Below are 12,198 nucleotides of genomic sequence, written 5' to 3'. Positions count from 1 at the left end.
TCATGTGCATAAAAAGACAGATAACAAGTATCTATTTAACATCGTCGGTATGTAAAATCAATAAAACGTGTTATGCCGAACGTGCATGCATATAATAAAATACTTGTTTGGACATTTAGTAAATGTCTTTTTGACTATAAACACACTCCTTAAATGATCGCATCCGCAAACATTTTAAACTTCACCGCAACGTGCTAAGTTTTTATTCATCCTCATTTCTAAACCTGGGTAGGATTTCCCATTTTTTCTGCACAAATGAAGTATAAATGAAGGTTTTTGTAACGAGTCCACAGACAAATATATCTCCGATGCACTTTCATTTTCAATAAGATTAAAGCGTCCGAGATATATGACAATCTCCGTGTCTTTTTTCAGGACTTTCTGTCCGAGGATTTGGAGAGGAACTTGTGGTTTTGTGCGAGCAAAGAGCATTTCCTTACTGGATCCGACGAGCAGATAAATACAGACAGATCACAGACGAACGCTTATGGTGCCAGTAAGTTCAGAATTTTTCACTTCATTTTGCTTTGTGAAGCCTTTGAATAGGTCTTCTGTCTGATATCACTTATGAATTGACGTATGGAAATATGTATTTTTATTTTATGAAATGTTCGATTGCAGTTTGCCTTTTGTCTTTGATTATGTACACGTTTATATCTCACCCAAGTGTTGGTAAAATATTTGTTTCGGTATTAAAGTCCTGATAAAAGATTATATAAAGTGAATTTAGTTTTTATCTTAAGTGTTTAAACCCACTATCCATTAGAATTTATGCATTGACTGTGTAATTTCCTGGTGAAATCATGGGATTATAAAACCTGTAAATGCCTTTACATTTTGCTGAAACATTTTTTCCCCACATATTCTCATTCGTGGATTTTCTTAAATAGCAATAGTCATCCATGTCAGAAATTATTATATGATATCAGGCTTTTGCATTTATCTAATATTCCTGGAAAGAGACAATTGCTTTTCTGTCTATAGCGGTATAACCATAACTCAGTAGCCTATATGTAGAGACTTTTGATGGCTTCTTCTGGGATGTTAATTGCATAGCTGGCATCAGTCCAATGTGTTATCAATCCAAAAATCTGGACAGTAAATTAACTTTAAACAATTCTCTTTCATGTGTTTGTGTAACCAGCCGCAGTTTGTTGTTTTCAGTGGTTGTCTGCCTTAGGTCTTAGTACTTGTGAATCATTGTCTCTGATTTTCTATATTTCGCTACACACACTCAAAAGTTTATTATATTTTCAGTCAATTTACACAGCTCAGGATTTTTTGGCTTTGTTTGATTATTGATAGTTTATTATAATACTTATTTTGCTTTTTTATTACATTTTATTTAGCTTTGATTATAATGACTTACCTCAGTAAAGCAAAGTTTATGTGCATGTCTTGAGTGTTTAAAGAACGTTTACGTGGATGTATTGGATGTATTTCATAAAGAAACATTAACGATGAAGGGAATTAATGGTTCTTTTATTTTAGCTGTGAGGCAAAATATAGATTATTCTAGTCTGTGAACAATCACATTGTAATATCATCAGAAATTGAGAATACATTTTCAAAAGTTATATTGCATTTAGAAAAAATACTTTTTACTGCAGTCCACTGAATTGATGTTGAATTATATATATATATTTATTTTAAATTCACAGCGCTTATACACAAACACATTTCGCATATGAAGGAATGTGCCAATGTAACAAACACAAAGACGTATGTAGTGGAATTGAACATGATGAAACAGTAAAAGATGCTCAGGTGTAACTCTCATCTGGCCTAGCCCTGTATTGGTGGGTTTAGAACAGTGCCAGCAGAATCCTAATGATAAACAACACTGGAGGTAAACAACAGCAGGCCTAGTAAAGGTAAGCAGCACGCCAGCCGTAGGGGAGGAATGCATGAGGAGGAAATGCGGCAGCACATGTTGTGACATCTGTCTTTATAAGTGTTAGCTAATTTGCTGTGGAATATTTCAACAATGATCAAAACCGATGGCAACATGTTTATTAGAAAGCTTTTTTCTTTTGGGGCAGAATCTCTCAAGCTTCTGGAACGGTTTATTGAAGGGCTAATAATTAGTCAAATAAAAAGTGCTTGTTTTTCATGTATGGCATGCATGTATTTTCAGTTTACAGCAATCGGTTTCCTCGTATTTGTATTTTTTTATGTATACTGATTTTGTGTCAGAGCTTGTCCACTGCAGTTTTGGAGGATGTCGGACACATTGTCATGAATGCTCAATTTCCCCCCTCCGGTGTCCCTTACGATTAAGTTATTTACATACCCATGCTGACCCTGGATGCACAGACCAATCAAAGCTGTGTAAAGATTTAATGACTGTTGGTAAATAAATAGATTTATAGTTTTGTGAAGACCTTTAACATTAAGACTTAAATATTTCTTTCCCCTGGCACAAGTACAAATTATCCAACCAATACTTATCAACACACTCAAATTGCAGTCTAGCTCCTGAAAAGATAGCAAAGCTTTAGCTCCTGAGGCCTTTGATTTCTCTGACACTCTTTGTATATGAAGGCCATCTTTTTGCCTAGAAATGAAAGTATGTTCATGTGTTGCCCAACGCTGCATAATATACCAGCAGTTCAGAAGCTTTCACTCACGAATATTACTACATTTTCAGATGTGCTAGCACAGGAATAGCTCTTTGTATTTATCTCATAAAATAGACCCTTGCTCTTATTCAGCCGATCTTGAACTTTACAACAGCCAGGTGATGTGAGACACATAATGCCGACAATTCTTTGGAATAAGGGGCATGACAGATATGTCCTCTACTTGGTAATATTTTCCTACCGTTCTCTCTCTCTCCTTATAGCTCTTTCAAAAGCAAACATGAATATGTAGATGCGATGTTCGGGATCTCCGGCGCTGTGAGGTTGTTGACACTGGCTTTATTGGTGGTTATTATCAGAATTATCAGGTCTAGGCTGTGGTGCAGCATATTGTTTTTTCAAATCAGAAGAAGATTTCTGCGGTGCAATAGAAGATTCTGGGTCCATTTCCATTTCAAAGAGGTTCACTGTGCTTGCTGGCAGTAATTAAAATGCAGTGGTTTGGAGCCCGTATACACACACACACACTCGCTCTGGGGTGGAGGGTTTGCAGGGAGAGAGAAAGCATAGGGAACCGTGTGCAGGCGGTTGACTCCTGCATGCGTCTACCAATGCACTTATAATTTGTACAAATATTTATGCCAGTCCACGCTCCTTTGCGTAGAGCTTGTCTCCTGGCCAAAACCATTTCAAGACAAAGTTAGTTTGCTTTTTCCTCAACCTTCTTGTTGTGGTGCCTCTCTATCGCTACAGCTGCTCGCTGACACACAGGCTTTGGCACGTGTTTAACCTTTAATTGGTGCATGAATAAATAATAGGAATCGTTCTTTTGATATACAAAAAAGATATGGACTCTGTATTTAAGACTTTTCTACAGTATGCTTGACGTTTTTATGGTTTATTTCACCTTTTAATTAATTTTTGCTTGCATCAAAATTTTTGGATTGTTGTGTTGTATCTCTTAAGGTTTCTGGTACTTCTGTTTGTGCTTGTGTGTTTGTTAAAAGGAATTATGCATTGTAATTTTAGATAGATTTTCTTCTTGTTTTAATTTTTTTTAATCAAAATATTTGATTAAAAAATGCCTACTATTAAAATAAATATTTATGTTCAAGTTGTAGGTTGTGTATTATATCTGTAGCAAGAAAGTGTGCTTTGTCAGCTAATGCACCGTCAAATACAGCTGGTATCAACACTTTGTTAGGTCCAATGAGCATTTTAATAAAACATTTGTGAGAATCCTGGTTCTCTGTGGTGAAGAATAACCAAACCCTTAACCTAAGGTACTACATATTCTGTTCCAAAAGGATATGCATAGTTTTCAACAGAAGACTGGGCTCATTTTGGATGCATTGCAGATAGATGTGAGCCAGGTAGATCAGGCTGGCAGATTACGAGTAGTATTCTGTACCTACAAGTGAAAGACAGGTCAATATGTCATGCAGCTCTTCTTATGAAGAGTCTTGGAACACTGACTTAAGCAGTGAGTTGGTTTAAGTAAAAAAAACACTCAAGCACTGCAATCTGACATGCTCCATAGAGAACGCTTGATTTGAATACATAGATTTGTTATTTGTGTTGAGAAAGAAATATTCATGCAAACCTCATAGCAGAGTTCTCGTCTAGACAAAAGGGCCTTTCAATTTTCAGGGACTTTTCTGTTTCGTGAAAGAAAGTCTACATAAATTGTAGAGTAATCAAGTTGGCTACGGCTTTCTTGATAATAGGAATCTTTTAGAATGCGTGTTTAATATGTACTGCGATTTAGATATTTGCTACAACCCAGAAGCTGGTTGACTATTCCAAATAAAACCTGTTAATTCTTGTCTTTAGTAGTGATAGGACATCTGAAAGTCTGGAAAATAATATGGAAAAGTTAAAAGAAAATCACATAAGCCACCCTTTTTTTCAGCGTGTATGGAAACTCAGGATGCATAATCCAAAAACAAATTAAAGTGACAAAGAAGGGTGGTAAGAGGTGGGGTGGAATTCTGTGGCTGTGCTTCTGACAGTTGTTCAGCTGAAACCAGCTCCTTTTGTTTCCTTACTCCATGATTATGTTCACCCGCTCACAGTTTTAAAGGCTTTCCGCCGTCGGTGCTACTTGTGCGTCATGAGAAAATGGCTTCAGCAGACCAAACCACAGCTGTTCTCCCTCTCTCTCTCTCTCTCTCTCTCTCTCTCTCTCTCTCTCTCACTTATCATTCTCTGTCTTTTCTTTCCTTCTGAAGGAGGAAGTTTAAGCCTCTGACTGTTACCTGACAGTCGGTGGAATAAGATGTAGCATTCACTCTGCACAGCAGCAAACAGACAGGCTGAGCGAAAGCACTTCGCTACCGCTATGGATGTGTCCATGAACAGCCTTTGATGACGGGGCAAGTGGTGACAGCAGCTGATGTGATGAGTGTGTGTGTGTGTGTGTTAGTGTAATTCTTGCCTTCACAGCTTAGAGAGCGGATGAGAGCGGCTTGTCTGAGTGGTCTTCATGTGAAGAGACTCGACACTTAATGATGTTAGTCTTATTTCAAAGCTGCAGCCGTGGAGTTGGGTGTCTTTGTTGAGAACCGTACGGACTGTGTAACTCTGTGTTAATGTTCTTCAGGTCATGGAACCACCGACTACGATATTGTAGACAGGAGAGTAGGTTCTTAAATCTAATGCCGACATGTTAAAGGAATAGTTCACCCCAAAATGAAAATTCTGTCATTAATAACTCACCCTCTTCCAAACCTGTTTAATTTTCTTGGTTTGGTTGAACACAAAGAAAGATGTTTGGAAGAATGTTAGCAATTGTGATTTCTGAGGGCACCATTGACTACCAAAGAATACCATTTTCATTTTTGGGTGAACTATCCCTTTATTAACAAATCTGCAGTATATCCGCATATATTGTATATCAGTATATGTAGTCTTTTTCTCTTTCTGTCTCTCTCTTTCTCTCTCTGGCTTTGCAAGTATATTAACCACACCAAAGTTTAAACACCAAGCTGGAAAAAGTGAGTATTTTCTTGCGGAGGAGTGGAAGACAAATTGAAGTTGATTAAAAAAATAGTCCTCTTTTGCATTCGTTTGTCATGCTAAATCTTTTGGGTAGGAAGGGCTTGGAACGTAATTCAAATTCAGATTTTTTTGGTGATTAGTCTCATGGTGAAAGCTAAATAGTGAATTGTCATTTGGTGCTCGTTTTTTTAATAGGATAACAGAAATTTGTTGAAATAATGGAGCAAATCTTGTGGTTTCACCCCAGCTGCATTTCCGTCGAGCCTCTTTGACTATCATTCAGGTTACCCGCACTGGCACACAAACACACTTTTGCACACTTTTGCAGATGCACCACTCATCTTAGGCCAGTATTTGGGAACGTACGAGCTCCGCAGAGAAGGAAAGACAGAAAGGGAGAAGATGGAAAACGGGGAGCTCCTGGCAGGTTTACAGTCTCACCAGCCTTTTTCCACCAGCGGGTTTGTCGTCCTGCAGAGCTCCATTATAGGCCCGCAGCTGAAAGGAGCTTTTCGTGCTACGAAAGTGAAACTATGACACAGGGCTAAACCAGACCCCCAAGGGACCGCCGGGATGCAAATTCGACATTTTCTCACTGCAACACCGGCCGTCACAGTACCAGTCTCTTTTCACTCGTTCTAGAGCCGATCCTTCAGTTACCTTGAAAGCACTTCTCTCCTCCTGGACCCTTTTATTATTATGAAGATGTTATTTGACTATTATGTAAGCATTGTATAAATATTTCAGAACCGTGTCAGAGCAACACATGTTGGTGATTGGGGCTGGTTTAGCTTTGTGCGCGCGCGCGAAGGGATACAAGCTTGAGCGGTGATGGCGCACGAACAACTTGCGGTGTGGTGTCAGAGGGGAAGAATGTTTTCTGTCTCTGATTGGAGGCGGTGCTTAGACGACAAGAAAGAGAAGTTGTGGGGGGGTGGAGGATGGCCCTGCTCTTCTTCACTGTTGCTAAATTTATTCCATCTGCAGGGTGGAGGAGTTTGGGCCGACTCCAGACCAGAGAGAGGCTTCTAATTAAATCGTCATCATTATCAACTTGTGGTCACCAATCATCCCGAGCGCTCGCCCGTCCAAGATGAACATTGGAGGCTTTTCCTCCAAGCCCCGTGTTGGACGGAATCAGAGAAGAAGCAGAATAGGAAAGGCTGTTTTTTTTCGCTTGGCGTACGCCGAAAAAAGGCACTCAGCCATTTCCACTCAGGTTTAAACAATTACTGCACATCAGAGGGAAGCGGAGGAATCTGCTAGACTCATCGCTTTCCTTTGACTCGCTCGTTTTGTAGAGGAAGCTTTAGCCATAGCTAGCATGTTCAAACCTGTAATAATTTCAATTAGAGCTGATAGGCGTGTTTGTCATATTCGGATCAGCACTGTTTGGAAAGTGCTCCCCTTAAGGGCTGACAGCTCTTAATACGGTATTCCAAGCATAGATATGTGAGTGACACTGAAGAGTGCACTAAAATGCTTTATCAAATCATAATTACAGCCCCAGTGATTAAAGGGGAAGTGACTCTGATTAGAAGAGTTTCTAGGGACGTGGAAACGGGATGAATATTCAAATGGGAAAGGCGAGGAGAAGCAGTATTTGGAGTTTATTTTTAATTTTTTTCTATCTCTCTCTCTCTCTCTCTCTCTCTCTGGAGTGATGTAGCCTATGTGTCTACCAGACTGCTGTGCAACCACAACGCTATGATATCATCTTTACCACACAGATTTAATCTGGGTCTTTTCAGTTCTAGCTATTGGGCAGAAAATGTGCATGCAGATATCGGCCCATTAATGTTCAGGCTCTCTCCTAACTTGCTGCATGAGAATATACCAAGAGTGACTTTCTTAAAAAATTTGATTTAGTGTAGTGTGCTGTACGACAGGTATTTGTGGATGAAGTCAAGTATTCAGATCAGTCTGGCATGCAGATTTAACGCAGAAGACTTTTAGCGCATATTAGACTCGAAACGTTTAGGAATGCAAAGGGGGAAATGGCAAGGCCTTATTCTCTCGCTCTCATTCTCTCATTCTCTCTCTCTCTCTCTCTCTCTCTCTCTCTCTCTCCACTCGATGAGTATCACACGTTTTTGTGAACTTCAAAGTATGCAGTGTTTAAGCAAAGGAGATAAAGGAGCATATTATTAGCGCCCGTCTTGTGCAGGAAGATTAGGATTGCTTCATCCTTTTCTCCCCTCACCTCTGAGAACCTCAAACACCGTCTGCCATGTGATAGCCTCTATTTTAGAAATCATTTCAGCGAGCGTTCATAAAACGTAGACTGTGAAATAGATGGCGAAAGCCTCACAATTTTACAATTTCACAAGCGACTTCCCTCTTAGAATGACAGTGGCTAACCTGACTATTAGCGCTTTTGATTTCAGCGGGGCATGGTTTTGCGCTCGGCGAGCTATACATAAAAAAGCTTAGGACCGTTTGAATTTACGGCTAAATGCTGCTTATCTTGCAGGCTTTTCACAGACTTTAGAAAAGATTTGTATTTCTCCCTCAACTTGCAGACATTTTCCACCGTTGTGTTGTGCGGTTGAGCCTCGGCTCTGTTGTAAGGAGCACAAAAAAGAAGCAGCACACCGACAACTTTTATTTCTCTCGTTCAGCACACACAAACACAAGGATGTAAACAGACACACGTACACACTGTAAATGCAGATGTTTCAGGTACATTTTATGTTCTAATCATCTAGATTCCGCCGAGTTCCTAGTGTTATGTGTGTGTGATTTAGAGAAAGCGTGTAGCAGACAGAGAGAAACAGAGAGAGTGCTAATAAGGTCGACGGCATACTCAACTTCTAAAAAACACTGAAGTGGAAGGTGCAGGAGTTATATCAGCCGAGGGCTCGATCCCGCCGTGCATTTAGCTCCAGTCGTATTCGTACTCCCCCCACCCTTAAACACCTTTCCACATGTCTCCTCAAATCCCCACATTTATTTATTTACGTTTCTACTTCCCTCCTAATTTACCCGTCAAAGCCCAGTAGGCCTGTAAAATGTACATTGATGCTAATGTAAGATACACTCAAAAAAAGAGCGTGCGGCGAACAGTAGTGCCGGTAGAAGCCTCCTGATATTTTCGTTGGACTGTTTGCCAGAGAATAATATGAACCACGTGTTTCACGGGCGAGAGAAAATGAGAGACCTTTCATGTGACCCACCTGTCGTGTTTTCAGTGCCGATAATATTAACCTCATGTCACCATTATTTGCCAAGAGATCGAAGGAGTGTGTGTGTATGGATACCAGGGGAGACCCACCTCACTGGAACTCTGGCACCTGTTTTTGACACGCATTCAGAGAGCTTCCAAGGAAAACAGTTTTTCATAAGACAGAGAAACAGATCTTGTAAAAGCACAAATAAACAGAACCCGCAACACACAGTGGTTGATATTTTGTATTTTTTTTCTCTTTTTTTTCTCGTCTGGCTTCTAAACGGTCTGTTGTGTAGTTAAACCCTATGCCTTTGCACACTTAAAAGTTAGTTTCTCAGGGTTCCTCATGTTTCACGTGGTCTGTGTCATGTTGTAATAAGTTCCCTGGGCACTATCGGAATATAATATCTGTTTAACACTATTTCTTTTACCCCCCTTTGCCTTGAGAAAATGCAAAAGTGCACCAGCACCACAGGGCATATGGTTGGACCCGTGATGTCAGTTGTTATTGCTGGATAGGTAGGATAGGAAAAATTGGACTATTTTCCAAAAATCCACTGTGCGAGGAGCATTATGTCACAAAGGCGACATTGTAGCCAGTTGGGTGTGTTGCGGTATGAGCCCATGCGTGTGCACCAGCTCACTCCCTTGTTCTATATGTTCTTCAACCACCCTGATGTGGACACATGACTTGCGTCATGGCACTTCCTTTCTCCAGTGCAGAAATCAATGGAAACTACATAATGGAGAAGACCAAAACTTGCATAGTGGAAAAAAATAAGTAGTGTATATTGCCGCTCATTACGCCTGTCCATTTTACAAGTCACTATAAATGCAAAATGCTATTTGCTCTATAAGGTATGTAAAGCATATTTTTTAACACCATTTTTATTTAGATTGTGGCTTTCTTACAATATTAGGCTCAACAGATTAACGCTGTCTGGTTTGGTGGCCAGAGGGCAACAATAATCTCACTCTCCAAATTTTGGCCACCGTCATGTGACGCATGTCGTTTTGCTCTGCTAATACGCTCCGATCTCCTGTTTTGCGCTAATTGAATTCTGCCCTAAAATATGCTGGCAGGGGCATTTACCTTGTTTGATTTATTTATTGCCTGACTGGAGAGGTAATTTGACCTGCTCATTTCAAAGGCTCTTTTCTCCTGCAGAAAAAGTGTTAAACTCAATTACACCGGTGATCAGTGACTCAAACACTACATTTGTTTTCATTTGAGCAGCCATAGCGCGAGAGATATATATACATATATAGAGAGATAGATAGAGAGAGAGAGAGAGAGAGAGAGAGAGAGAGTTTAGGCAACTCCCTGCCATGTCAGCTGATATTTGTGTCCATCTTTTAAATCATTTGCCTCTCTAGAAAATTAGAAAGTAGAAATGTGATTTTTCTTCTCTTTCTAACAATCCACTTGCATTCCAATTTATTGTGGATTTTGAGGTGAATTTTCATAAAAATATGTGTATGGATATTTTTATGAATATACATTTTAAAATCAAATATTGAGTACAATGAGATCTGTTATCATTCTTGCTGAAGGACCTTGTAGATTTTGCATTTTTAGTGTCTTATATTTGAATAGAAGCTACAGTAAATGAAAAGTATTGTGAGCGCTAGTCACAATTTATATCTTCTACAGCGCACATCCACTGTTGACCCTCACCACACAATTACATCAGGAATTCATGGGCATGCTCTTGAACTTTGAATAAAATAAAATAAAATGAATGAAACACAGTTTTTAGAAGTTTCCCCTTTATTTTTGCTCGTGCCTCCGCTCCGCCTGGGAAAACTCTGCAGAATGTTTCTGGATTTTCATGAAGCCACCAGACAAAACCCTAGAGCACAATGTGCTCCTCCCCGCTTGCTGGTAAAAGAATTAAAAGTCAACTTGTGCATGAAGTATGCAAGTACAGATGAGTCGTAACCTCTTTCTTGTTATTCATATTGAGACCTGAAATATTTTTCAGATTTGACATACCACACAAACTCATCCTTGGGGATCCAAGGCCTCTTCTGGCGAGCTCGCCCGAGGCTCCCTGAATCCCTCTGAAAGAGAATGCGGCACACGATTAATTTTTCTCCTTTGTGTTCTTGACCGTGTTGCTTCATTTAAATTGTATCTTGTTCATTCATTGAGGATGCAAACAGAGTCGCTTCAATTCAATTGCAAATGTAATATTTGAAAAAAAAAGGGAAAAAAACGGGCTGTGCGCACACTCCTGCTTCTCTACTAGAACAACACAAGTAATTTGCGCACAACCGATGAGTCTTGCTGTCACCTGATCTTTTCTGTATCAATTGATTCCTTTCTGGTTTAATTCACCATATGATTGACTTTCAGCGCGGCTTACCGTTGGAAAAATATCCCTGAACAGACCGAGGCCTTAAATAGCACAGTAATTTGAATACAGATGCTTTGCTGCTTAGACCTTGTCACTTGAAATGTCTCCGAGTCAGGAAACAATTGCAGGTTGATTATGTCGCACTGACAGAAGTTGCAGGTTCTTTGTGCATCAGACATATTTGCATTTAAATGCTTATTGTAAGCTGCCAAAGCTTATGCTGTCTGATTGTCTGCACAACCTGTTTAATTTTTTTGGGAAAACATAATAATAAATTGCATTATGGAAACTGGAATTATTTTGGAGGCAATCAATGTTTTCATGCTTTGGTTATCGGTCACATACATTCTTGCGTCTGTGTGTGTTTTATTAGTTTGATTTGATGTTTTGCAGCATTAAAATTCAGAATGTCGACAACATTTCAGCAATGTTCCTTCTTTCTGTGTTATTCCACATCCTTGACCTGTGTGTGCACGCCTCGTGCCTTTATCTTTGTATATGTTTCTTGTGTGTGTGTGTGTGTATTGTACCATAAAAGCGTATGTGTGTGTGTGTATACGTATGTTCCTGCTGCTTCAGGCTTTAGGTCCTTTGTCCTGCAGCACTCAGCATGTCTGCCTCCTCAGGAGATCCAGGGCTCTCTCTCGTCTGGCCACACAAAGGCACTGGCTTTCTTTGAGGTGTTAAAAACTTCCATTTATGCATTCCCTGGACAAAAAGCTCCCGAACCCATTTTCGAGTCCATTGGCAACACAGGCAGACATTGTGGCCACGCTTCTTCAGCACTCATTTCACAGATTCTAAAACTGGTATGTGGTGAACAGGATTTCAGCAGCTAAAATGCCCCATGAGAGTGCGGGGCGATAAGAGAGCGAGAGAGAGAGTACAGCAGGCGGCCCCCGTAAACTAGAAGATGAGACCGGGAGAATAAACACATTACCTGAGAGAGAACCGGGCTTGTTTCCATAACCCAACTCAATAGTAGGGGGCAGAAAAAGTGCCTCGCACAGCGGCAGGGGTATAAACTCCATCGACTTATTCCAAATCAATGACAAAAAAGAAGACAAGGCCCTGCTTTCTTAGTCTG

At 40.0% G+C, this 12,198-nt stretch overlaps 1 protein-coding gene across 13 annotated transcripts in view; it reads left to right on the top strand.

The window, feature by feature from the left end:
- Nucleotides 1-12,198, top strand: part of sox6 (SRY-box transcription factor 6) — a 146,828-nt gene that overhangs the window by 4,391 nt on the left and 130,239 nt on the right. For 12 of the 13 annotated variants that reach the window (XM_056745239.1, XM_056745206.1, XM_056745289.1 and 9 more), the window contains one exon: nucleotides 376-496. The gene's annotated coding sequence lies outside the window, so the exon portion shown is untranslated. Of the gene's footprint in view, nucleotides 1-114; nucleotides 229-375; nucleotides 497-12,198 lie in introns of those variants that run through there. The other variant, XM_056745250.1, reaches the window with a different exon arrangement.

The sequence above is a fragment of the Triplophysa dalaica genome, chromosome 1, assembly GCF_015846415.1.
Source record: "Triplophysa dalaica isolate WHDGS20190420 chromosome 1, ASM1584641v1, whole genome shotgun sequence".
Taxonomy (NCBI): Eukaryota; Metazoa; Chordata; class Actinopteri; order Cypriniformes; family Nemacheilidae; genus Triplophysa; species Triplophysa dalaica.
Note: the sequence above shows the minus strand (reverse complement) of the source record. Positions and strands in the feature narration are given on the sequence as shown.